The sequence below is a fragment of the Pinus tabuliformis genome, chromosome 6, assembly GCF_031772625.1.
Source record: "Pinus tabuliformis cultivar Carrire ecotype Pingquan chromosome 6, CPIR1, whole genome shotgun sequence".
Classification (NCBI taxonomy): domain Eukaryota; kingdom Viridiplantae; phylum Streptophyta; class Pinopsida; order Pinales; family Pinaceae; genus Pinus; species Pinus tabuliformis.
This window is the reverse complement of record NC_142292.1, coordinates 2,089,595,350-2,089,620,591: the sequence shown is the minus strand read 5'-3', so window position 1 is coordinate 2,089,620,591 and position 25,242 is coordinate 2,089,595,350.

Here is a 25,242-nt window from a genome sequence, read left to right as displayed (position 1 = left end):
CTTATGATAAACATGGATGGGTAATGGGTCCTGAGTTGTCCATTTCCAACCCATAGCGGGAAATTTAGACACATAACAGATATAATCCATAACATATGCGGATAGGTAAAAAGGAGGATAGATCCTTTGAGACATGGATCTTTTGGACCGGTAATTGATAATAGCCATGAATAGGTTATCAGAAAAGATCTTGGCCCAATCTATAATAACAGCATCTATTAATGGTAACCATTCAGACGAAAACTTATTGATATCTGGCATCCCAAATAATCTACAAAGCATGGCCGCAGCAAAACAATACAGAGAGGTGAGGGAACCAGTGTTGTACATACCGTTTTTGTCTTTCTTGAGTGGTTCATCTTTTCTGGACCAATCTTTGGTGGTCTCTGATAGGTTTGGGTTCTCCGCCACAAATTTTTTAATGAATTGTGCATTGTAAGTCGCCTGCGGTTCAGGAAGATGATACATGAGCTTTAAATCTTGTGCAGCGAATGACCCGATGAGCCCATGTCCCTGAATCTTGAACTGTCTGTTGTTCATTTCTGCGTTGTCAAGTATCCACTTGATCATATCCGTATATGGGAGAATTTTGGGCCTTGCTGCTATCCGATGAAGGAATGAGCACGCTAGTTCTTCTAAGGATGCTTCGGAAGAGCCCTGTGAGTCTGCGACAGCGGTAACCTTCATTATTCTGGGGTTTTCTTCCTCAAGCAGTCTGTACATGCTTTCCCACGTCGATATCCCTGTGTCTCTGCTACAAGCTGTGTCTGTATATAAAGGTGCCATTTCCTTCACCTCAGAGCCCTGAGCTTTATTTTTCTTTCCCATTTCTTCCTGCGTATGGCTTGGTATCGTCCTTCATTCTCCGTTCCTGCAGCTCACAAGTGAAATGGAAATGACTGATCAAGAAAGGTGATGGGAGAGCCTTAAATGTAGCAGATATAACAAATATGCCACCTTACGTGAAGTAATTATTTGCAAAAGCACGCGTCTACATTAATAGATGACAACTAATTCATTTATTATCATTAAAAGCGCATGATCTTGAGTCAGATTATGGTAAGTGGCTTTTCTTGAATAGCGTGCCCGAAAGATTCGTGATGGAGTGATTTTGCGATTTGGTTCGCAATCGTCGCAGATCACGAAATCGCATTATTGCACTATCGCGCTCTCACACTGACTCACAAATATAACATCACAGAGCTGATTTGGCTTAATATCGCAACCATCGCTTTATCGCGATATCGCAACATCGCAGATCGCAGAAGTTTTATGCTTGCCATATTTTGTTAGCCCATTTCCTGCGATATGCGATCTTGCGATCGGTGTTATCGCAAATCGGAAAATCTTGAAGTTTTTCTTATTAGCATTACTTTATTGCGATGCGATATATTGCTTAGTACGAGAATCTTGCACATACCAGGATTATACCCAAATGGAGGTGTTTTTCTATTATTTTACGATGCGGCTTTTTAAAGAAATTTTTTTTTATCATAAACTTAGGTTTTTAAGTATTCAAAAGATCTTCCTAAGCTTACAATGGTAACCTTATTTTGAAGAAAGGGAACTCTTGCTTTTCCTAAATTTTCACTAAGGGTCCCCATTCATTTAGTATTTTGGACAACACTTAAATGAAAAAGGGGGGTTGTTGTTGGCCACAACAAGGTCCTAGCCTACCTGCAGTCAGAGAGGGCTGTCTCTTTAAAATTTAACTTTGTTTTGGGTTGATTTTAGGCTAGTTATGTTGTACATTTGTTTTGTTTTGGTTTTTGTGGGAAGGAGATGTTTTCAAGCAGAGTTGGGATGCATAGTGTGAGAAGTTCAAACCATTGGGCATGGAGTCATGGATTAGGGCTTGTTGTTGCATTTTCTTGGTCACAAGAGGAATATAGAGCAGGATAGCTACACATAGAACAATATCAAGCTGGAATAAAGATGGGATGAAGGTCAGAGATGAAAGGCAACTAAGAATCTTTCATTAGCTAACAGAGAGGGAAGGTGAATGATAGTTTCTCTAGGAGCAATCAAGAATTCCTAAATAACAGTCATATGTGAAAGAAACAGGGTAAACATGATCATTTAAGTATGCATATTCATAACCATTTCTGAGGAAAACATATAGAAATAACAAGAACTGAGCATAGGGTGCAGTCAAGCAAAACCTAAGCTATTCTTTTTTCTTGCTATTTAGATGGTAACACAATTGTGGCATAAACATATGAAAACTGTAAACAGAGGTAGGAAAACTTATTGAGCCATGTAGTAGCACAGGAATTCCATAGTCACTCTTTAGCCATTAATAACACAACAGTCAGTTCTTCATCCAAAGCATTCCAGCAGTCTTTCATTATAGAGCTTCTCAAAAATACAGCGCAAGTCCAAAATGAGGATTATCAACCAACCAACCCTTTAGACAATGAATTAGGGTGGTTTATATAGGGAAAATATCTAAAAATATCTATTACAGTAGACCTTAAATAGGTCTGAGGGAAATGAGTTCTTTAACCTAATCTTGTCTTGAAATTAATGCAAGAAAATATCTTTGAGCTATGCTGGAGGCAGCTGTATCAAAATGAGTTAATATCTGTCCTTATGGCTCTGTGCTGTTCATTTAGCCATAACTATGCTTTGGGCTTTGATCCCCTGCTCTTGAGTGGTTTTGTCGTGCATTAACTGTGATCTAAGAGCCTTAAATGGCTTCACTGCTTTCTTTGACTTTGCTTGGGGGTCTTTAATGTTCACCTGCTTTGGTATTGCCAATTTGATACTCTTTGTTGCTTCACTGATACTCTTCAATTTAATCTGGGCTTCAACTTTCCTCTAATACTCTTTCATAGTTGATTCGGGCCACTTTCTCTCTCTTGATATGTTTGAAACTGTCAAATCGCCCCCTTTTTGCCCTTTCAAGGAAAACATAGCTGCTGCAAATGTTTTTTGTGGCCTCTAGGATGCTATCGGCGCTGCCGATTAAATATGAACCTTTATGAAAAAATCCTGTCAAATTGCGAAATTTTGGGTCTTGCAGGTAGCCGAGCAATAGGCAGCCTTCCATTTTGATCATTTTTTCTTAGCGATGTGCGATTAGCGCTAATCGTGCATCAAAAACTGCCTCAGTTTTTCATTCCGGTCATCCTTCGCTGCAATTTTTCGCGCTTCGTGCCCTTTTCGGTGATGACGTCAGCATGACGTCAGCGATGGGTCCTGGTAAGGTAGTGACATGGCAGGGTGACGTGGCAGTACGACAGGGTGACGTGGCACGGGACACGATGGCGGGGTAGGGATGGAGGCAGATGTGGTGGAAGTTGACACGTAGCAGTGGGGGGTCGACGCAGAGGTGACGTAGCGCTAACATGGCACTGACGTCAGGGGCGGAGAGACAAAAGGCGGTTTGTGGTTTCATCGAACCGCCTTCTGTACGAGGGTGGTAAATGTCAGAGGAGCTCCGATGCAATCAAGGGCGGACACCTGTCTTCTGTACGACGGCAAAACCGCCAGGCTATCGGAGGATAACCGTCGATCATCAGGGCGGCTCCGAAATCGCCGAGAGCCGTCGGATCTGGGCGGGCGGATCGGAGGGCTGACGGAGTGCGGAGCTAGCGGCAGGTTTATGTGTGGGGGCCCGCCCGAATATTAAATTAATATTGCGCGACGGGGCTTTCGAACTTTGGGTTTGTGGGTAATGTGGGTTTTACATAGTTTGTGCACCGGAGGTAAAAATGATGAAATGTTATTTGTAAAGGGGTGAGGAAAGAGGTTATTAACTTTAACCAAATGTTAATTAAATCCAGGGTTAGGACGCGGAAGGCTAATGCTAAGCCCCAAATGAACTCAGTATTTCGCCAAACTGATGTTTATAGGGCTATAGTGCCAAGGGATGGGAATATGTACATAGGGGAGCTATTTAGTGCTTTTAGTAAGGGGAAGGGGAAAAAGATAGGGATTTACATAATAATGTTAGAAGTTAATATGAATTTGTGAGGTGTAGTGTAGGGGGCTAAGTTTGTGAACTGAAACTTAGGCATAGGAAGTGAATAGACTGTGGAGAAATTATTTTTACACAAGAAATGTGGCTTATTTTCACTGAAGAAAGTCAAAGTTTGACTTTGTATTTTACAAAAATGAAGTGACAACAGGACTGGTTGGGCAGATCCCAAGGTCCTCAAGGGGATGTTAGTAAGTGATTTGGGGAATAAGAAGAAGGGGGTGTTAGACATGCCTCGCTTGAGCTCCTCCAAACGAAAAACTGCCTCATAACTTGTGATCTGAATAGATATACCACTTGAAAACATGAAATGGATCACATAGCTTGATTCTGCAACCCCAAAACTACTTACCCAACCTATTTACCTAGCATTTTTTCTTCTTTTTGCATGGGTGCACCTGGACTAGCAGACCCTGATTATCTTCTTTTCTTTTAACTGTCCTCCTATCTAAGTGTTAGGATATTCCGACACATAAGAAATAGTTAAGTTCAACTTGGTCTAGTATAGAGTTAGGTATAGAGTTAGGTAAAGTGTGTTTCTTTACCGTTGTACATTTTGTAACTTACAATCCGACGGTCACGATATGTAGTGATCCGACGATTCACTCTCTCCACGGTATTACCGACACTTGATCCGTGGCTTGACACCCGATTGGTCCATGAGTTCTATTTAAAGCGCATGGAGGGTCATTGTTCGGGTAATCCGTGCATGAGAGAAGCTTATGTAAATTTTCATTCTTTGATTAATAAATTGCTTGTAGTAGCCACGTTGGCGCAGGCCGTGGATTGTTTCCCTCTTTGAGGGTTTTAACCACGTCAAAAATACTGGTGTATTGATCTGTGATCTAGTTGTGAGCGGTGTCCTTTTGGTGTTCTTTCTGAGGAACTTACCCTGTAAATTCCTACATGGTATCAGAGCTATTTGAGGGCCGCGTCCGTTGGTGATCCAAATCTGAAGCCGGTAGAACTGCATCTGACTGTTGTTTCCTAGATCTGCTGTTTCTGACTGCTTTCGGGCCGAGAGGACTGCTCTGTTGTGTTCGGAGCATCTGTTCCAGTGAGGAACCCCTTTCGTTTCACGCGAAAAGGTTTCCGGTAGCCCTAGCTGCGTCTTTTTTAAGATCTGGAGGTATACAGTGTTTATTTGCAGTTTACTGTTATTTTCTCTCTGCTTATTTCGGTTTCGGTTTATTTAGCTTTTTTTTTAACCGGATCTATACCTTTCATTTCTGCGTATGCTCTTTGCCCTGCGACTCTGTGCGATCTGGGCAAATCAGAAACAGAAAGGAAGGATTTTTCTCATGCGTATGCTCTTTTCCCTGCACCTTAGTGTGATCTCGGAAAATTAGAAACATTGAGAAAAATATTTAGTTTTTCGGCTAAAGCTGACTTTAAGCCGCAAGGTTCTTTTTTTTTAAATATCTAATTTTTTTGCTAAAGCTAACTTCGAGCCATAAGGTTCGTTTTCTTTGCATGTCCGTGTTGGGTTTTGTGTTTTGTGTTTTGTAGGGAAAAAGAGCTTTCTCAAGGCAAGCACGCAAACCAAGCCCCCCCCCCTCTCTCTCTCTCTCTCTCTCAAATTTTTTGTATAGATCAATTGGTTCAAAGCTATTTTAAGAGAGTAGAGGTCTTGGGTTCAAGTCTCCATTTTGTGGGGGCGGATTTTTTCATTTCCGCACATTCGCGCACTTTGCCGGCAACTTCAACAATTTTTTTTCAAAAAGCCATAACTTCTTCATCCGGAAGCCTTTTTCAGAGCCGTTTTTTTTAAAACCGCCTAATTTTTCGAGATCTATCCATTGGAACACTTACTTTCAGCATCTTCAGCTTTAGTTTTAAAAAAAAAAATGGAAAGTCCATGCCAAGTCATTCTTGACAGCACTAACTACTTCCAATGGATATCCTACATGGAAGATTTACTTAGAAGTAAAGGTCTCTACAGAATAGCCACAGACCAAGAGAAAAAACCAAAAGATGAAGAAAAGGTTGCAAAACGGGAAAATAGACAAGATCAAGCACGTGGTTTGATAGGGATGTCTATTTCTCCTGATCTTAGATTCCATATTGCAGAACTTGAGACTCCTCATGAAGCATTGGAACAAATCACTAAAGTTTTTGGGATTAAAAATGAAATTAGAACCCATCAACTTGAAAATGAGTTGCTTACATTGGATCCTAATAATTTTTCTTGCATTGAAGATTTCTTGTCCAAATTCAAGACCCTTAGATATCTCTTGGAAGGTGTTAAGGTTAAGAAAGAAGATAGTAACCTTATTTATTCCATCCTTACTAAGTTGGGACCAGCCTACTCTGTATTTGTTTCCACCTTCCATTCTACAAGGGAAGCTTTCATTTGTCAGGGAAAAGACTACAAGGCCCCTTCCTTTGACTCTTTTTGTGATTCTTTAATAAGAGAACAAGAAAAACTCTTACACCTTGGTCTTCTTAATCTTGGAAACTCTTCCAAGAAAGCGTTAGCCGCCCAGCAGCAACCAAATTTAAAGAATCCTAAGAAGTCATATCCTAAAAATAATGGTCCTAAACCAAACAAGGGTCCTAAGCAAACTCAGCCTCAAAATGAAAGATCATTTCAGCAAAATGATAGGACCAATAAAAACAAATGGAAGAAGATTGATAGACATTGTAACTTTTGTAATCGAGATGGCCACTTAGAATCTAAATGCTTTAAGAAGATGGAAGCCTTGGAAGCCGCAATGAAGAAACATAACATCCATGTGGAGCATACTTCAACTTCAACTTCAGGAATGGCACTTTCTGCATTTCGTTGTCAATCATCTCAGTCTGGTTATGCATTAAATGTATCTTCTTCTTCTCATTCTCATGAGTGGCTCATTGATTCTGGAGCCTCTTATCACATGGCCAAAAACCAAGCCATGTTTTCTTCTTTAAATGATTGTAACACCAAAAATATATATGTTGGTGATGATAGATCTCTTAATGTTGTAGGGACTGGAACTGTTCATCTAGACAATGGTCAGTTTAATGATGTATTATGTGTTCCAACCTTATCCTGCAACCTTCTATCTGTATATCAGATAACTCATTCAGGTGAAGGTAAAATTGTTGAATTTTCACCTCATGATGTTGTAATCAAGGATCTGAGAGATCCTAAACAGATTCTAGCTACTGGTATTGCTGATGATTCCACAAGGTTGTATAAGTTTCACAACTTTGGGTCATCAAATCTTCCCTCAGTATTTGTTGCTCATAATGATGAAGTGAGCAAGCTTTGGCATGAGCGATTTGGTCACTTAAACTATCGCTCCCTTCAGCATCTATGTAAAGAAAATATGGTGACAGGTCTTCCTATGGTATCTTGCAGAGATGGTGTTTGTTCTGGATGTGTACTCGGAAAACATCATCGGGACAGTTTTGAAAAACGTGCCTCTTGGCACACCTCAACCCCTTTACAGCTTGTGCACAGTGATTTATGTGGTCCACTTCCTGTTGCTTCATTCTCTGGCTGCAAGTATTTCTTAACTTTCATTGATGATTTCTCCAGACGCACTTGGGTATACTTCTTAAAACTCAAGAGCGAAGTATTTAACACATTTTTGGCCTTCAAAGCCTTTGTTTGAAAAACAATCTGGACATCAAATTCTTAAGCTAAGAACTGATAATGGTGGAGAATATGTTAAAAACACATTCATCAACTTTTGCACCGAAAATGGAATTCAAATGCAACATATTATTCCATACACTCCACAACAAAATGGTGTAGCTGAAAGGAAAAATCGCACCTTAAAGGAAATGGCTAATTGTATGCTGCAATCTAAAGGACTCAGTCTTAGTTTTTGGGCCGAAGCAATTAATTGTGAAAATTATATAATAAATCGCACTCCTACTAAGGTTCTAAAGAATCTCACTCCAGAAGAAGCTTGGAGTTCCATTAAACCAGATGTAAGTCACTTTCGTGTTTTTGGAAGTGAAGCATGGGCCCATATTCCAGATGAAAAGCATAAAGCTTTAGAACCTAAGAGTGAGAAATGTACTTTTGTTGGATATTCTGAAGATGTAAAAGGTTATAGACTTATTCCATTTAAGTCCAAAAATGTTATCATTAGAAGAGATGTAAAATTTGATGAAAATAAATCGGCCTGCGAGCCTAGTCCGGCGGATGTGCCACCTCCTCCTATCTCTTCTGCTTTTGAAAACATTTCTTCTTCAGATGATGAAAGTGAGGATGACAATCCTCCCCCACCTTCTCAGGATCCTCAACTTCCAAGATGGGTCCGTGCTACTCGGGATGCAGCAGGTGATCTTGCCGGTGATCCTACAGATCAGCGACGTACACGTTCTCAGTTTGAAAGAGCCTCTTCTTTACTGGCTCAAGCTCCAGTAAATCATGATCCTGACACTTTTGCAGAAGCTTCAGGCCATCCACACTGGGAAGCAGCTATGAATGAAGAATATCATTCATTGTTGACAAATGATACATGGGATCTTGTTCCTCTACCAAAGGGACGCAAACTTGTTAGATGTAAATGGGTTTACAGAACCAAGTATGACCAGATGGGAAAGTTGATAAACATAAAGCTCGTCTTGTTGCTAAGGGCTTTTCACAGGTTGAAGGCATTGACTACACTGAAACCTTCTCCCCTGTTGCCAAAATGAACTCTATCCGCCTTGTTCTTTCCCTTGCTGCCTCTTTAAAATGGGAAGTCCATCAGATGGATGTTAAATCTGCCTTCTTGCATGGGGACTTGCATGAAGAAATCTATATGGAACAACCCATTGGCTTCATCCAAGCAGACTCCAGCCTTGTATGTCGACTTAAGAAATCTCTTTATGGTCTCAAGCAAGCTCCTCGGGCTTGGTATGCCAAAATGTATAGCTTTCTTTTAGAATCTGGCTTTTCTAGGTGTTATTCTGACAATACTGTCTACACCAAGAAAGTGGGCAACTCTCTTATCATCCTTGTTCTTTATGTTGATGATCGTATTCTTACTGGTAGTGATCCCAACCTTATAAACCATGTGAAGTCCAGCCTTAAAAAGAAATTTGAAATGACAGACTTAGGACACTTACACTATTTTCTCGGTCTTCAAGTCTTGCAATCCAAGGAGGGTATTTCCCTTTCCCAGTCCAAGTATGCCTGTGATATTCTTCGTCATTTTCACATGGAAGAATGTAAGCCAACCCCTTCTCCCTTTCAGTCTGGAGTCAAACTTTCAATCTCTTGTACTTCTCCTGAAGTTGATGCTACCTTATACCGTCAACTTGTAGGAAAACTCTTGTATTTAACCCATACTCGTCCTGACCTTTCCTTTGTTGTTGGCCTTGTTGCTCGTTTTATGCAAAACCCCCGTGAAAGTCATTAGAAAGCAGCTAAAAGAATACTTCGTTATGTTCGAGGTACAGTACAGTTTGGGATTCATTACAGTGCCAAAGCAGCTCCTCTATTAGTTGGTTTCACTGATTCTGATTGGGCTGGTGACCCTGATGATCGGAAGTCTACTGTCGGTTATGTCTTCACTCTTGGTTCAGGACCTATTACATGGGCTTGTAAGAAACAGGCTGCCATTTCTCTTTCGTCAGCAGAAGCAGAGTATCGTGGTGCCGTGGAAGCTAGTAAGGAAGCCTTGTGGCTTCGTCAGATCCTATCAGAGTTTGGCTTTGAGCAGCAGCATCCAACCACACTTTGGTGTGATAATCAAAGTGCCATTCAGCTATGCAAAGATCCAGTCCAGCATCAGCGCAGCAAACACATTGAACTACACATGCACTTCATCAGAAAGCTCATTCATGACCATGTTCTTGAAGTGCAATATTGTTCAACAGATGATCAGGTTGCAGACATCTTCACAAAGGCTCTCACAGAGGCGAAGTTCACTAAACTTCGATATATGCTTGGAGTTCAGGAAGTTGTCACTAAGGGGGGATAGGCTCTAGTGCCTCCTTCCTTCTCCTATTGTGTCATATTTGTAAATCCTTCAATCCTATCCCAAGTTGTTCTTAAGGGGGGATGTTAGGATATTCCGACACATAGGAAATAGTTAAGTTCAACTTGGTCTAGTATAGAGTTAGGTAAAGTGTGTTTCTTTACCGTTGTACATTTTGTAACTTACAATCCGACGGTCACAATATGTAGTGATCTGACGGTTCACTCTCTCCTCGGTATTACCGACACTTGATCCGTGGCTTGACACCCGATTGGTCCATGAGTTCTATTTAAAGCGCATGGAGGGTCATTGTTCGGGTAATCCGTGCATGAGAGAAGCTTATGTAAATTTTCATTCTTTGATTAATAAATTGCCTGTAGTAGCCACGTTGGCGCAGGCCGTGGACTGTTTCCCTCTTTGAGGGTTTTAACCACGTCAAAAATACTGGTGTATTGATCTGTGATCTGGTTGTGAGCGGTGTCCTTTTGGTGTTCTTTCTGAGGAACTTACCCTGTAAATTCCTACACTAAGTGTACCGTTATTTCTTCCAAGGGCCCAGATTAAGTAGTTGGGCTCCTTCATTTCTCTACCTAGCTACTGATCTGCCAAGCTTAAGCTATTTGGACATATATTCATTCTCTATCTTCTAAAACAAGCAATTTAAACCTAGGGAAGCCAAGATTAAGCTATTTGGCTTTCCCTTAACTGTAAAATTTTTCAAAAATGGTATGATTCTTCAAAATGGAACTTCTTGGAAATATGGAACCTTGCAGCATGAAAAGATGACATATTTGGCATGTAAAACAGTCAATCATGAAATATGAAACCTATTGCAATAGGAGGCTAACAGGCCCTAAACGGTGTTTTTTTTGAAAAACATGCCATGCCCCTAAACTGTCAGCAGGGGCATGCTTGAATTTTTTTTTGTACTCAAATAGATTTTTCTAACAAGGTACCATGCACACCAAACAAAGATCATATGGTCGAATTACAACCCTGGGAAGTTGGCATTCCAACTGATCCCAACGGGGCATACAAACTTTTGGCGCTTCATATCGTAGGGTTAGGTTTTTCCCATTGTTTCTCAATAATAAAAAGGAATTTGAGCCTCATTATAACATAGTTTAGAAGGCATCTAGTCGCCACATCTCTTCTCAGAGATAAGCTACCATCTCCCAAGTTGGTTTATTTCTATTTTGCATGTAAACAATTTGAGTATTTTGTTATTAATGAATTGAAGTTCAGTTTTCATTGTAGCTCTATAAATAAATTTGGATAAGTGGTATCAAAGACGTGTATTTTTTCTTTGTTTTTCAGCGCATGTCCCTAAAAAGGTCGAGGTATAAGTATTTAGGACTTGAATTGGTTGAACCCTTACAATACCGACCTTTCCAACCCCGACGACCTCCCATGGAAAAAGAAAAAAAAAGACGAGGGATCAGGAGATCCCTTCAAAATATTGCTTGAAGAAGCTCTCGACCCACAAAGGAATGAGATGATGGATAAATTTTCCCAGATCCTTCATGGGGTATTAGCAGGTGAAGCATATTCATCTGGCAACCACCTCAGAGGCACCACCCACTTTAAGGTACAAGTTAACTTTGACATCCCTATATTTGAAGGCCAGATAGACGCAAATGTTGTAGATAAATGGTTAAATCTGTTGGAAGGATTTTTTTTGGTTCATGATTTTTCCAATAGCGAAAATATTACTTTTACACTCCTCAAAGTTGCCCCCTGCATCAAGGATTGGTGGGAAACCTACTATGAGTAGAGGGATGAGAAGGAACCCTCACTGTTTTCAGCCGCACCCACTTGGAATTCTTTGTGAGATGTCGTCAAGGAACAATATTACCCTATTGGGAGTTATGAAGATAAGTACATAAAATGGACCACACTATGACAGGGAAGGGGCCAAGACATGCCAGAGTTCACAAATATTTTTCATACCCTTCATTTGGTGTCAAGGATTCTAAGCGACATATGGAACTCAAGTACCGCGAATGTCTACACAAATACATTTAGGATGAGATGGAGTTCCTGGACATCTCCTCAATTGGCAACACATGCCGATATGTTGTCAAGATTGAGCAAAAAATTAAACAAAAAAAACGAAACTTTGAATATGTGAATCGGAAGTAGGGAAAAGGCACCCCCAAACTACAGAGCAAAGGACAAAGCCAAGGCAAGGTGACCTATGACAAACCATCTTAGTCAGAAGCAAAGAATAACACCATGAAGACGAAGGACACAGGAAAGTTGTGTGAGTTCCACAGGAGCCCCACTCACAACACAAGTGATTGTCATTCCGAGCAATCACTGATGGTTGAGATGAAGGCTTCAAAGTCAAATGCATGTTCTGGATTTGAGCCAAAACTCGAAAAGAGTAATGACAATGGGAAGCAAATTATCTATGTGGAGCCCAACGCCACCGTTGCCACCACCAAGGTTCAAAAGATTGAGCCCGAAGATCCATAGGGTCTCTTCCACTCACAGATGTGGGTGAAGGGATCTTCGTTGTAGTTCATTGTTGGCAGCGGGAGACAAAATAAACTCATCTCAAAAAAGGTCATTAAGAGGTTGGGCCTACTAACCACACCACACGTACATCCTTACACCATCAGGTGGCTCCACGAAGGACAAGATCTTTACGTCATCTGATAGTGTCACCTTTCCTACAACATCAAGCCCTTCACGAATGAGGTAGTGTGTGATGTTGCTCCTTTTGAAGTATGTGATGTGTTATTGGGCCAACCATACTTGTGGAAGCGTCATGTTGTGTATGAGTTTAGGACTCACACTGATATTATTTCTTTGGGCAGTAAGTTATACAAGATACTAGAGGTAGCCCCACCTATTGCCATCTCTTTTGATCTTGTTGGAAATACTGAGGGGGGGGGGGTGAATCAGTATTTCTTTTTCAACTATTATTTTTACCAGTTAAAACATTTACATTCAGAACACAAGATGAACAACAAGAATAAATGCTTTTATTAATATCATCTTTCCAGTAAAATAAATACAATATATATATAGTTCCAATCTGTTGCCAAGAACCAACTTGGACTTTTGTGAGGCTTCAACCTCCAGAGCACCAACTCTATTTTGTCAAGGTACCAACCTTGGACTTAGGAGCACCAACTCCTAGGACACCAATCCTTCTAGTTCCTGAGGCACCAATCCCAAGGACTTAGGAGCACCAACTCCCAAGGACTCCAATCCTTCCAACTTATAAGGCAACAACTCCAAGGGTTCCGACCCAATCTTGTCAAGGCATGTTTGATAGTAATGTTCTGCTCTCAAAACTCTTCTTTATTCAGTTATGTATGTTTACAGCTTCACTGTAGTCTCCATGCTACAACATCAATGGCAACCAGTGTTCTTATGGAGTCTTTACAACTCTTGATACTGTCCACACAGAGTTTGCAATAGCCTTCATGATCTCTGATAATGTCTCCATGCAGCTTTAGTGAGTCTACTATTAGCTGCACTAAGGTTTACACAAGAAACAACTTTCTGTTCAAGCATCTATTCTAATTGTCACAGTAAATGCTTTAGCATGACTGCTTCTCTGCTAGCTACTTCTCCCTTCAAACAATGTCAGATAAAACTTTATTTATTACATCACAGAATAGTTCTTCAGACTGCATTGTGTACCTGCTTAATTCATCACAGCTCTGAGTCTTTCACAGGGTAACATGATCAATAGAGATGCTTGTCCTTCGAATGCCTCCTGCCCCATTGGACCTTCGGCCCTGTTCTATTCTACTGGACCTACGGCTGCCTCTGTTTCTTCCAGTTTTTCAACAACCTTAAAATTTCTTTGTTCTCTGTTTTTATATGCCTAATGCGCCTGACCTTTTGGCTTCCTCCTTGTTTGCTTGAGTTTCCGATTCCTCAATGCTCGTTCGACCTTTTGGCTTCCCTCCTCGGTCGCTGTAGTTTCCTTTGTGCTCGCTTGCTTCTTCGGCTTCCCGATCCTTTGGTCGCTTTAGCTTCCTTTGTGCTCGCTTGTCCTTCGGCTTTCTCGATCCTTCGGTCGCTTTAGCTTCCTCTGCGCTCGCTTGTCCTTCAGCTTCCCCGCTTTCGGCTTCCTCTGTCTCTTCAAGTTCACCAATACTCCAAGGACACGTTAATTCATAAGAGAGGGCCGAAATACAAAGAGAAAATGTTACATATTAAAACTATAATAGAGAGGCCCTTTTTTCAATAATAATATTCATAAACTGGACTTTATTGTTTATGGAGAAACTATACCAATCAGGGAGGCCCCACATGCCACGTCATAATCACAATCGTAACCGCAATCGTTCAGGCCCACGCCCACGGAACTATTGGAAGCGGTTATTTATGCATTTGGCCTTAAGAACCCCGGGCAATACATTAATTGGAATACACAGGAATACATGTAAAAACTCGACCGAACGCTTAAGGCTGGACTTCAAATGCATTATGCCTGCATCTATAACTTCATCGGGTCCGTTGTGTAATCGCAATTGCAGTTTATAGCCCCATCCCTTTATAAATTGCAATAGATAACTTCCGACATGGCAGACGCGATATAGCATTAGGGTGTGTTACAATAGGACCATCGGGTCCGCAACATATATCGCAATCGGCACTTTCGGGGGTGACAGCCCTTTATAACTTGCGATTACCGCGGATGCGATATATCAATAGGGAATTTTATAATGTTGTAGCGGGTCTGCATACGTATCGCAATTATATATATATATATATATATATATATATATATATATATATATATATATATATATATATATATATATATATATATATATATATATATAGATATATATTGCAATCATATATTTTAATGTGGCAAGGCTTAGAGCCGGAATACAAGGATACATATGAAATACACTGAAAATCCCACTTCGAAACACTTAGCCGGACTTCAACTGTTTATACACCCAGAGATATATATCGTCGGATCCACACATGTATATCGTAGACAAGAGTTTCGGGTAGTGGCACATAATAGAACCCGCCAATATGATTTCTCCGATATATATATATATATATATATATATATACTCCACCTCCAATAGTATATATTGCTCCGCTCCTTTAACTATGTTTATATTATATACTGCTTCGCCTTTGCCTCTATGTCCTCCACTCTTTGTACTCTTCCGCTCTTCCTCTATGCTCCTCTGATCGGTATTCCTTTAGATTCTAAAAGTTCTTCTTTGGCATATATTACTCCTGATACTCCCGATATGGCTCCTCCAACGTTACTCCTCCTCAATCTTCCACTTCGATAGCTCTGTTTATGCTCCTTTGATATGTTCTGCTTTGATATTCTGCAATACTCCTCTGATGCATTAACTCCTCTTTTGATGAATTCCTCCGCCTCCGATAGTCTCTCCAATGACTTGACTGTCTTGGCTTTCCTCTGGTTTCTCCTCATGGCTTCTTGCTCCTAGAATATTGCCATATTGACATCAATGACAATCTATATCAACATATCTATGCTAAGAAATGCAGTAGGATCATCTTCGAGACCAAGAAATTTATTTTCTTTCTGATTCCTCTCAAAGTAGGGGGAAGATCATGGCCACATACATATCCCTCTAGAAGGGTTCCTCCACGCAACAGAAGAAAGAGGATAAGGTCATGGGAGAATTCAGGGACATCTTCTCCTCATCCACAGGGGTACCTTTGCACTCTCAAGTCAAGCATTTGATCAATTTGACTCTTACAGAATCTCTACCCAATAGGCCTATATATTGTTGCTCTATTCTAAAAAATGAAGAAATCAAGTGGAAGATCCGGGAATTGTTGCAAAAAGGGAGCATCCGACCCAGTTCCTCACTATGTGGGAGCCCAATTGTACTTGTACAAAAGAAAGATGGGACATGGAGACTCTAGATTGATTATCGAGCACTAAAAAAAATCATTGTCAGGAACATGTATCCAATCCCATAGATTGATGACCTTCTTGACCAGCTCAAGGGGGCCAAGTACTTCAACAAGATTGATTTGAATTCTGTCTATCACAAGGTTCCAATAGAACCCACAAATATATGGAAGACTGCCTTCAAATCTAAGGAGGGCCTTTTTGAGTGGTTGGCCATGCCTTTCTTGTTGACAAATTCTCCTGCAACATTTATGAGGTTGATGGATGACATCTTGTGGCCCTTCGCCAACTCGTTCACGGTTGTATATCTGGATAACATCCTCATCTTTAGCAAGAGTTTGGAAGATCACTTGCAACACATTCAACAGGTCCTTCAAACCCTACGACAACCCAAATTATGTGCCAACTTGTAGAAATGCACCTTTGGCATGGGCTAGGTCCATATCTAGGTTACATCATTGATGAGCAAGGCATGCATATGGATTTGACTAAGATCTAAGTTGTTCGAGATTGGTCAACCTTGACCACTCTGACAGAGCCTCACAACTTTTTATGCCTTGCTAATTTTTATCTGAGGTTCATGTTGCCATTATCTCAGATCACTTGGCTTTTAATTCAACTTACCAAGGGCAGAGCGAAAGTAAATTTTTCTTGGTCTGAGTCCCAAAAGAAGGCATTCGTTGAGTTGAAGCATCGCCTTTTCTCTGCACCAGTACTCACATTTTTTGACCCGCAACAACCATTTGAAATTGAGATAGATGCCTCTGACTATGCTATTGGTGTAGTTCTCACCCAGCAAGGGCATCTGATGAGCTATCATAGTGAGACACTTTCTGATACAATTTGAAAATACCCTACATACGATAAAGAGATGTGTTCCATCATGCAAGCTTGCCGACAATGGAAACATTATATTCTAGGGAAGGAAACGGTCATCCACACAGATCACCAACCTCTTTAGTTCATACAGGCACAAGGGACGTTGCAGAATGATCACCATCAGAAGAGGTCCACATATATGCAACAATTATATTTGAACATTAAATACAAGAAGGGCATCACCAATCATGTTGCAGATTGCCTCAGTCGGCCCCCAGTTGCACCATTGACCACTGTTCTCAACTCTTGTGGCCACAAGACCTCTGAATGGCCAAAACTATACAAAAATGATCCAGAGTTCACCACCACATAACATGTGCTAATGGATGGCAAGAAAGTACCAGATTTCCACCTCCAGAATGCATTATTATGCTATGTAGGCGACCTTTATGTTCCTTCACATGAGCATGCCAAGTTGATTAGGCAGGTGCACTACAATTGGATCACAAGACACTTTGGCATTGAGAAAATTGTGGAAATACTGGAGAAGTACTTTTATTGGCAAAACATCAATAAGATGTTGGAAAATATATCAGATCCTGCATTGTTTGTGCCATCACCAAGCCAACCATCAAGAATCAAGGACTATACACTCCTCTTCCCACTCCCAACCAACCCTGGGAATCCATATCCATGGACTCCCTTCCACCAAACAAAATAATGAAAGTGTATTTGTGATTGTGGATAGGTTTTCTAAGATGGTTATATTGGCATCATGCAAGAAGAGTATCACAACAGAGGACACTTCCAAACTCTTCTTTGAATGAGTGTGGGTAAATTTTGGGATCCCCTGAAACATTATATCAAATCAGGATAGCAGGTTCCTGAGCATATTTTGGTCAAGCCTTTAGTCATTATTGGACACTAAGCTCACCAAGTCGATTGCACTCCATTCCTAGACTTATGGCTAGACAGAGGTTGTAAATAGGATGCTAGTGCACATACTATGCATGTACAACTCAAAGCATCCACTAACCTAGGATGAGAGCCTTCCCTATGTGCAATACAACTATAATAGAGATTTCCATAGCTCGATTGGCTACAATCCCTTTCAAGTGGGTTTGGTATTTCAACCATTTTTTTCTAATTGATGTTGCCATGCCTCATGTGACTACGCAAGAAAAATCTACACATGTACAATCAAAGACTAATAAAGCAACCAAGTTTATTGAACACATATAGCACATCTACCAGTAGGTTCATGACATCTTGGATAAAGCCAATGCTAAGTATAAACAATGACATGATTAGCATCAAGTGCCACATAAGTTTAAGGTGGATGACAAACTTTGGTTGCATTTGCAGAAAGAACGCCTTTCTGGAGCCCATTGGAAGCTTCAACCACTCCAATACAGGCCTTATATCATCACCAAGGTTGTGGGAGACAATAATTTCGAGTTCAACATTCCCCCATTCCTTGGCTTGCACCCATTGTTCAATGTGGACGACCTTCGGCCATACTTTCAACCATTGTTGGACACACCAGATATTGCTGAGCAGTTGACACCAACAGAACTCAACCTAGATTGCATGGAACAGGCCACGACTAATCAGATCATGGACACAGATTAATAACAATCACCAACAGAGGATCCAACTTTATCGGGTTGTCAAAGCTGGCCAACTCCTACACCAAGGCAAGTGGCTCACGAAGGACCAGGTTCAACAAAAGTTTCCCCATCTCATGGAGACACTCAATGCAATGGGGACCATTGCTTCTTAAGGGGGGAGGAATGATCTATGTGGATATTGGTGGCCACCCACCTATTCCACCTGGACCCCCAACATTGTTTCTTTCAGGTTCCTTAATTGTAGCACAATTTACTATTTTTGGGATTTTTTGGGTCCTAAACTTCCAGACTCGTTTTGAGGCCTTAAATGACGTTTTTTTTTTAATGTGCTAAGCCCATAATCTATGGGCAAGGCTTTCCCAGAAAAAAAATTTCCTCGGATAGATATTTCTAACGACGTATCATGCATGCTAGGCAGAGATCATATGGCTGAATTAGGAACCTGGGAAGTTGACGTTCCAACTAATCCCAATGGGGCCTACAAACTTTTGGTGCTTCATCTCCTAGGGTTAAGTTTTTGGATGTTTAGGGTTTTCCCATTGTTTCTCTATAATAAAAAATCTTACAAGCCTCATTCTAACACAATTTAGAAGGCATGTAGTCGTCACATCTCTTCTCAGAGATAAGTTACCATCGCTCGAGCTAGTTTATTTCCATTTTGCATGTAAACAATTTGAGTATTTTGTTATTAATGAATTGAAGTTCATTTTTTTTTGTAGCTCTGTGTTCATGTTTAATTCTATATTTCATTTCATTCCTGCATAAATCTAGATCAAAATAGAGCTAAAGAAATTCTATACTTAATTCATTTTGATGTTTGTGGTCCATTGTCGACAAAGTATCTTAGAGGTGCTCTCTACTATGTATCTTTTATTGATGTTTACTCTCACAAGACCTCTGTATATCTTATGAAGACAAAATATGAAGTATTCAACAAATTTCATGAATTCAAGGCTCAAGTCAAGAATAAATCTAGAAAGAAGATCAAGATCCTGAGATCCAACAATGGAGGAGAATTCACATCTAAGGAGTTTATCACTTTCTGTAAAGAAGAAAAAATTAAGAGTGAGTTGATAGTTCCCTATAATCCTCAACAAAGTGGAGTGGAAAAAAGGAAGAATGGATCAATTGAAGAATCCTCCAAGGCTATGTTTCATGATCAAGACCTCTCTGTGTTCTTATGGGGTGAGGCAATCATGGTTGTTGTCTACATTCAAAATAGAAGTCCTCATCGGGTGTTAGAAAACATGACTCATAAAGAAGCCTTCTCTGGTCAAAAGCCTTCAGCGGATCACCTGAGAATTTTTGGTTACCTTGTCTACATTCACATTCCTAAAAGCAATAGAAAGAAGTTGGACCCCTCAAGCAAGAAGGAAATCTTGGTTGGATATACTAAATCTTCAAAGGCTTATAGAATCTACGTTAAGGAGCAACAAAAGATTGAGCTTATTTGAGATGTCACCTTTGACGAAAGTGTTGCATTTAAAAGGTCCACTGAAGACCCCATAGATATTGATGAAGAGGAATAACTCGAGGCTCCCCAAGAAGAAAACTTGGAACCTATTGTTGATCACTTAGAAGCTCCATAAGTACCTTCTGAGCCTTTGGACCCTATCCCTCTTACAGAAATTAAGAAGGTACCAACTTGGTTGAGAACAACATTGAAGGAAGCAGAAGGACATGCAACTCCTCATGGCACATTTATAAAAAGTAAGAGACCTAAAATATACTCCAGTTCTGCAACATTCATGACTAAGCTAATCAATTTTGAACCTTATACTTGTGAAGAAACATCTATCCAGAAAGTTTGGAAGAAAGTTATGATGGAGGAATATCAATCAGTCACGAAAAATGATGTATGGTAAATTGTTCCAAGACCAGAGAAGAAGTTTGTTGTAACTTCAAAGTGTATCTACAAGATCAAACATGCAAAAAATGTAATCATTGACAAATATAAGGCAAGATTTGTGGCTAGAGGGTTCTCCCAGAAAGAGGGAGAAGATTATGATGAGACATTTGCTCCAACTGCTAGGTATACAATAATCAAGGTTCTTATTTCCCTTGCAACATCTATGGGATGGAATATTTATCAAATGGATGTGAAGGTTTCTTTCCTCAATGGTGTGATTGAGGAAGAGATATATATATAGAACAACCTCAAGGGTTTGAGGTTCATGGGGGAAAATCTCACATATGTAGGTTGAAGAAAGCTCTATATGGACTAAAACAAGCCTCTAGAGCTTGGTACTCCCACATTGATGGTTACTTATCAAGGCTTGAGTTTATGAAGAATAAAGTCGATCCAAATATCTATATCAAAGTGGTGAAGAATGAACATATGATCTTATTGCTTTATGTAAATTACTTGCTTCTAATAGATGTGGAGCACATCATTCTTTGGTAAGAGGGACTTGGATGAAAAATTCGATATGAAGAATATTGGACTGATGCACTATTATTTAGGTCTGGAAGTTTAGCATAAACCTGGTGAAATTCCTCTTGGACAGGGGAAGTATGTAATCAAGATCTTGTAGAAGTTTGGAATGATGGAATGCAATCCCATGACAACTCTAATGATAACAAGCAAAAGGAAGACCAAATAATTTGATTCTCCCTCTATTGATCCATCCATGTATAGGCAGTTGATTGGTTCATTAATGTACTTAGTCCATACTCGACCAGACATTTGCTTTGCAGTAAACACACTAAGTCAATTCCAAATGGAGCCCAAGCATGATCACTGGATAACAACAAAGCATGTGCTCAAATATCTTTGCGGTAATATTGATTACTCTCTAAAGTATCTTGTAGGTGATGAGATCACGATGCAAGGATTCTCTGATTCTAATTGGGCTAGAAGTAGTGATGATAGAAAAAGTACAAATAGTGGATGTTTCTGTCTGGGCTCAACAATGGTTTCTTGGATGAGCAGAAAAAAATATTTTGTAGCACTTAGTTCTACTGAATTCGAATACATGGCAACTTCTGTTATGACTCAAGAAGCAGTTTGGCTTCAGAAAATGCTTGTCAATTTATTTGATCATATGTTGGAAGCTGCAACAATATTTTGTGATAATCAAATTTGTATAAAGTTGTCATAAAATCTAGTTCTCCATGGCACGTCAAAAAATATTGGCATCAATTATCACTCCATTTGTGACATGGTGCAGAAGGGTGTTGTAAAGCTCCAATACATCTCCATTAATGAGTAAGTGAATTATATTTTGACAAAGCCTCTCTGCAAAGAAAAGTTCATGTATTTCAAAGATAAGTTGGGACTTGTGGAGAATGCCTCTCTGGCTAAGAGGGAGCAGTGATCTACCTAGATCATGTTATTCTTCCTATGTCACTTGACTAGTATGGGGACATTATCCCTGTGTCAATGTGACTAGTATAGGAAGAATGGTTTGACATATTAGACAACATCTTGGACATTCATTCTCTTTATGTCTTGTACTTTGACCAATATAGGGATATTATCCCTGTGTCTTGTACCTTGACTAGTATAAGGAGAATGGTCCAGTGAGAATCTTCTCGTGTCTTGTACTTTGACCATTATAGGGATATCATCCTTGTGTCAAGCACATTGACCAATATAGGAAGATAGACATTTTCTTGGGCCTTGTATTGTGACCAGTACATGGTTGTTGTCCTTGTGTCTAGTACAATGACCAGTATAGGAAAATGGGTTTAGAGGCTACCTGGTTGGATAAGAGCCTACCAATATCTAGCTCAGATCTTATCTTAGAGAGAGCTTATTAAAGGAAATCTTGCATGGATTTGATTAATCTCTCTTTCATAGACTATGTATGGATATGATTGATACCATGATTATGAGACCCTAGTTGATTGATATCTCTTGGGGAGACCATGCATGGATATGTTAGTACCATGGTGATTTGGTACTAGATGATTAATGATGCTGGTGATGATGAAATATTAATGATGTTAATCTAATCTTGACCCTTCCTAAAAGAACCTTTTAACTTGTTTGACATCTTGATTGCGATTGTAAATACCTCCCTAGATAAGAGAGAGTGTTGAAATTGTAGCTATGGTCGGCCTTCATAAAATTATTTATTATCTTTGTACTTGAGAAGAATAAAATTAGTATTGTTTCTAGCATGTTCTTCATGCTTTTGAATTGGCCGAAATGTATTTTTGTAAAGAAGAAAAAGTATTCTTTTTATTTATAATTTCAAGTGGTTCCATAAGTGCTAAGTCATCCCTTCTAGATGGTCAAGTCAGCTTGCCTAGAAACACACCCATTCGGATCATCTAAAGGCTATATATAGAGCTCAATTTGTTCTCTTTGACAAGCAATTTGATCACTCAAGCATCTCTCATATGTTGATCTATGTGAAGGTCTTTTAAGGAGCATTCCAGGGTTAGATCAAGCAAGAAGTATCTATTTTCTCTCTTGCTAAATTTTGTACTAATTCGTTGCACCTGTGGAACAAGTCTGAGGTCTATATTTCTTGTGAAGAAGTCTGCTCCTTATCTAAGTTTCTTGCCTCTTGAATATTGGTCTCTAGGTCGAGTCCTGGGGAGGCATTATATGTCTCTAATTTTTTTATCTGAAGCCTCTTATTCATTCGAGATTGGAGCTACCTTAGGACTGTAATTAGGCCGATATTTAAGGTCACCTTCTAGCTCGAGATCCGAGTCACTTTAGGACTATGATTGGTTTGAGATTTTGTGCCTCCATTGATCTGTAATCACTCTGAAGTCTAAACCTCATAGGGAAGGAGATCCAAGCTTAGTTTTATGTGGTGGTTAAAGGATCATCCCCTCATTTGTGATCTTGTTGGAAGACATTGTGAGGAAGACCGTAGCACTTGTGGAAGCCATCTTGATTTGTTAGTATTGTGTCTGTCTTAATATGTTGTTGAAAGCTCTCTTTAAGGTAAGGGTTTTTAGGCTTTTACCCCTTCTGGGTTTTCCCAGGGTAAAATATTGTCTCTTGTTATTGTGCACTATGATCTCTACTTTCTTGTCATTACTAATGGTTGAATTTCTGAAGTGTAATTATTTGATGAAGAAGAATTAAAACAAGCCCTAATAATTCATAAATAAATATCAGTGGTTCAAAAATAGTACTTATACACATTGCACTTGGTTTTTCAACAAAATTAATAGTAACAAAAGATGAAAAATATGTAAAATGTGGTTTTAATAACAAGATTATATAGAAGGGAAAATGAGTAGAGCATAACACTTACTTTGTGAGAACAATAATCTAAAGATTGATGCAAAAATATAAACCCTTATATGAAAATAACATTTTTAAATATAAAAGAAGAAGAAGATGAAGAAGCAAACCCAAAATATGTTATAGAACTTGTTTTCATCTACTTTAGATTAAGTTGAACTATCTTTCGATGCCTTCCAATGGTTTCATTGGTAGTGCGTTATTGGAATATCAATCTTGTGTATTAAGTAAGGTTCATCTGACCTTCTGTTGTTATGGAATTATTCTCGTAGTACTTTGAGTTGACATGATGTGGGCCCATAATCATCATTACACTTATCCATTCCATTTTATTTGATAGAGAGGCTCATGTGTAAGTATTGGGTCTTCTTCTTCCCCTAATATCCCCACTCAATATTCATAATTTTTCAAGGTTGCCAAAGATCTAGAAAATGAGTTTAGAGATTGAGAAAAAAAGGGAAAGGAACTCTAGAATTAGGTACTCAGTTTCAAAAAGAAATGGAATTTAACTCGAGGCTTAATGAGTTCATTGTGAGTCAAGAAAGAGCTTCCTTCAATGGCTTATATTTTGCAAGTATAAGCTATGTTGTCTCATTGATGAGATCGCCATAGTGTTGGGCCTTGTTGGTGCCTTATTTTATGGTTTTACAAACATTACATGTAGTTAGTCTTTTTATGTCTAAGTTTTCTTTGTGTGCAAATTTTAGCTTGCATGCCTAATTGTGTGATATATAACCTATTTTGATTTGCATGCCAAAATTTATGAATATAATAGAATTAATGCACCTACTTACATGTGTGTTGGCAAGTTGTATTCTAAGAGATTGTAACTAGATTATAAATAAAATAAGGCATTTGTAAATAAAGGAATTTTTAAATGATAGGATGAGGGTTGAATAGCGAGTTAATTGAGTCTTGCTTTGAAATCTTATTATTAGAGATTGTATTGAGGAAGCACATATTGGGATTTAAAATCCTTGACAATTATATGGAGTCATGTATGGATTAATATTATAGACTAAATATAAAGGATTCTGTAATGGTTTCCCCTCTTAAATTTCTTTGTTGTGGGTGTTTATTTAAATGTATAATAAATATATGGTAATATTATGATATTAAAATTTTATTTTTCTTCCTATTCAAATTTACTCTTATAACATTCATTAGTGTCTTGGGTGAGACCTTATCTATTTAGGATATTAAATAGTGGCTAATGGAATTTATTATTGGCCTAAGTTTAAACCTAGGCTCTCATTTATCACCAACAAATAACATAAGAAAACATTAAATGTAAAAAAAACATAAATAATAGTTAAATGAATAAACCCAAAAAGTATATATATATATATATATATATATATATATATATATACATCATTCACTAAAGATATAGTAAAAACGCAAACCATGCTTTTGTAGTTTCCAAAATCATGTGAGAATTTACAAAACGTAAATAAAAACTCAAATTACATTAATATTTCAACTAATTCAATCATACATCACATTTGAACATAACCACTCCTCAAATAACTAATTGAAACGTTAACAATCTATCAAAAAATAATATCCATTTGAAAATACCTACACATCAATCAAGGTAGTTGAAAGACCTCCTCTTGCACCAAAAAAAACTACACAATATAGAGGCCAATTTTTTTTTATCATTTAACTGGAAAAGACTAAGACAAAGGCATTAAAAGGAAAAAAGGCTTTTTGGCACATTTATTTATGAAAATAAAGGAAATTAGGAGAAAAGTAAGGTGAAAGGTCACAGGTGAGGAGGAAATTGAAGGAAAATAATGGAAAATGAA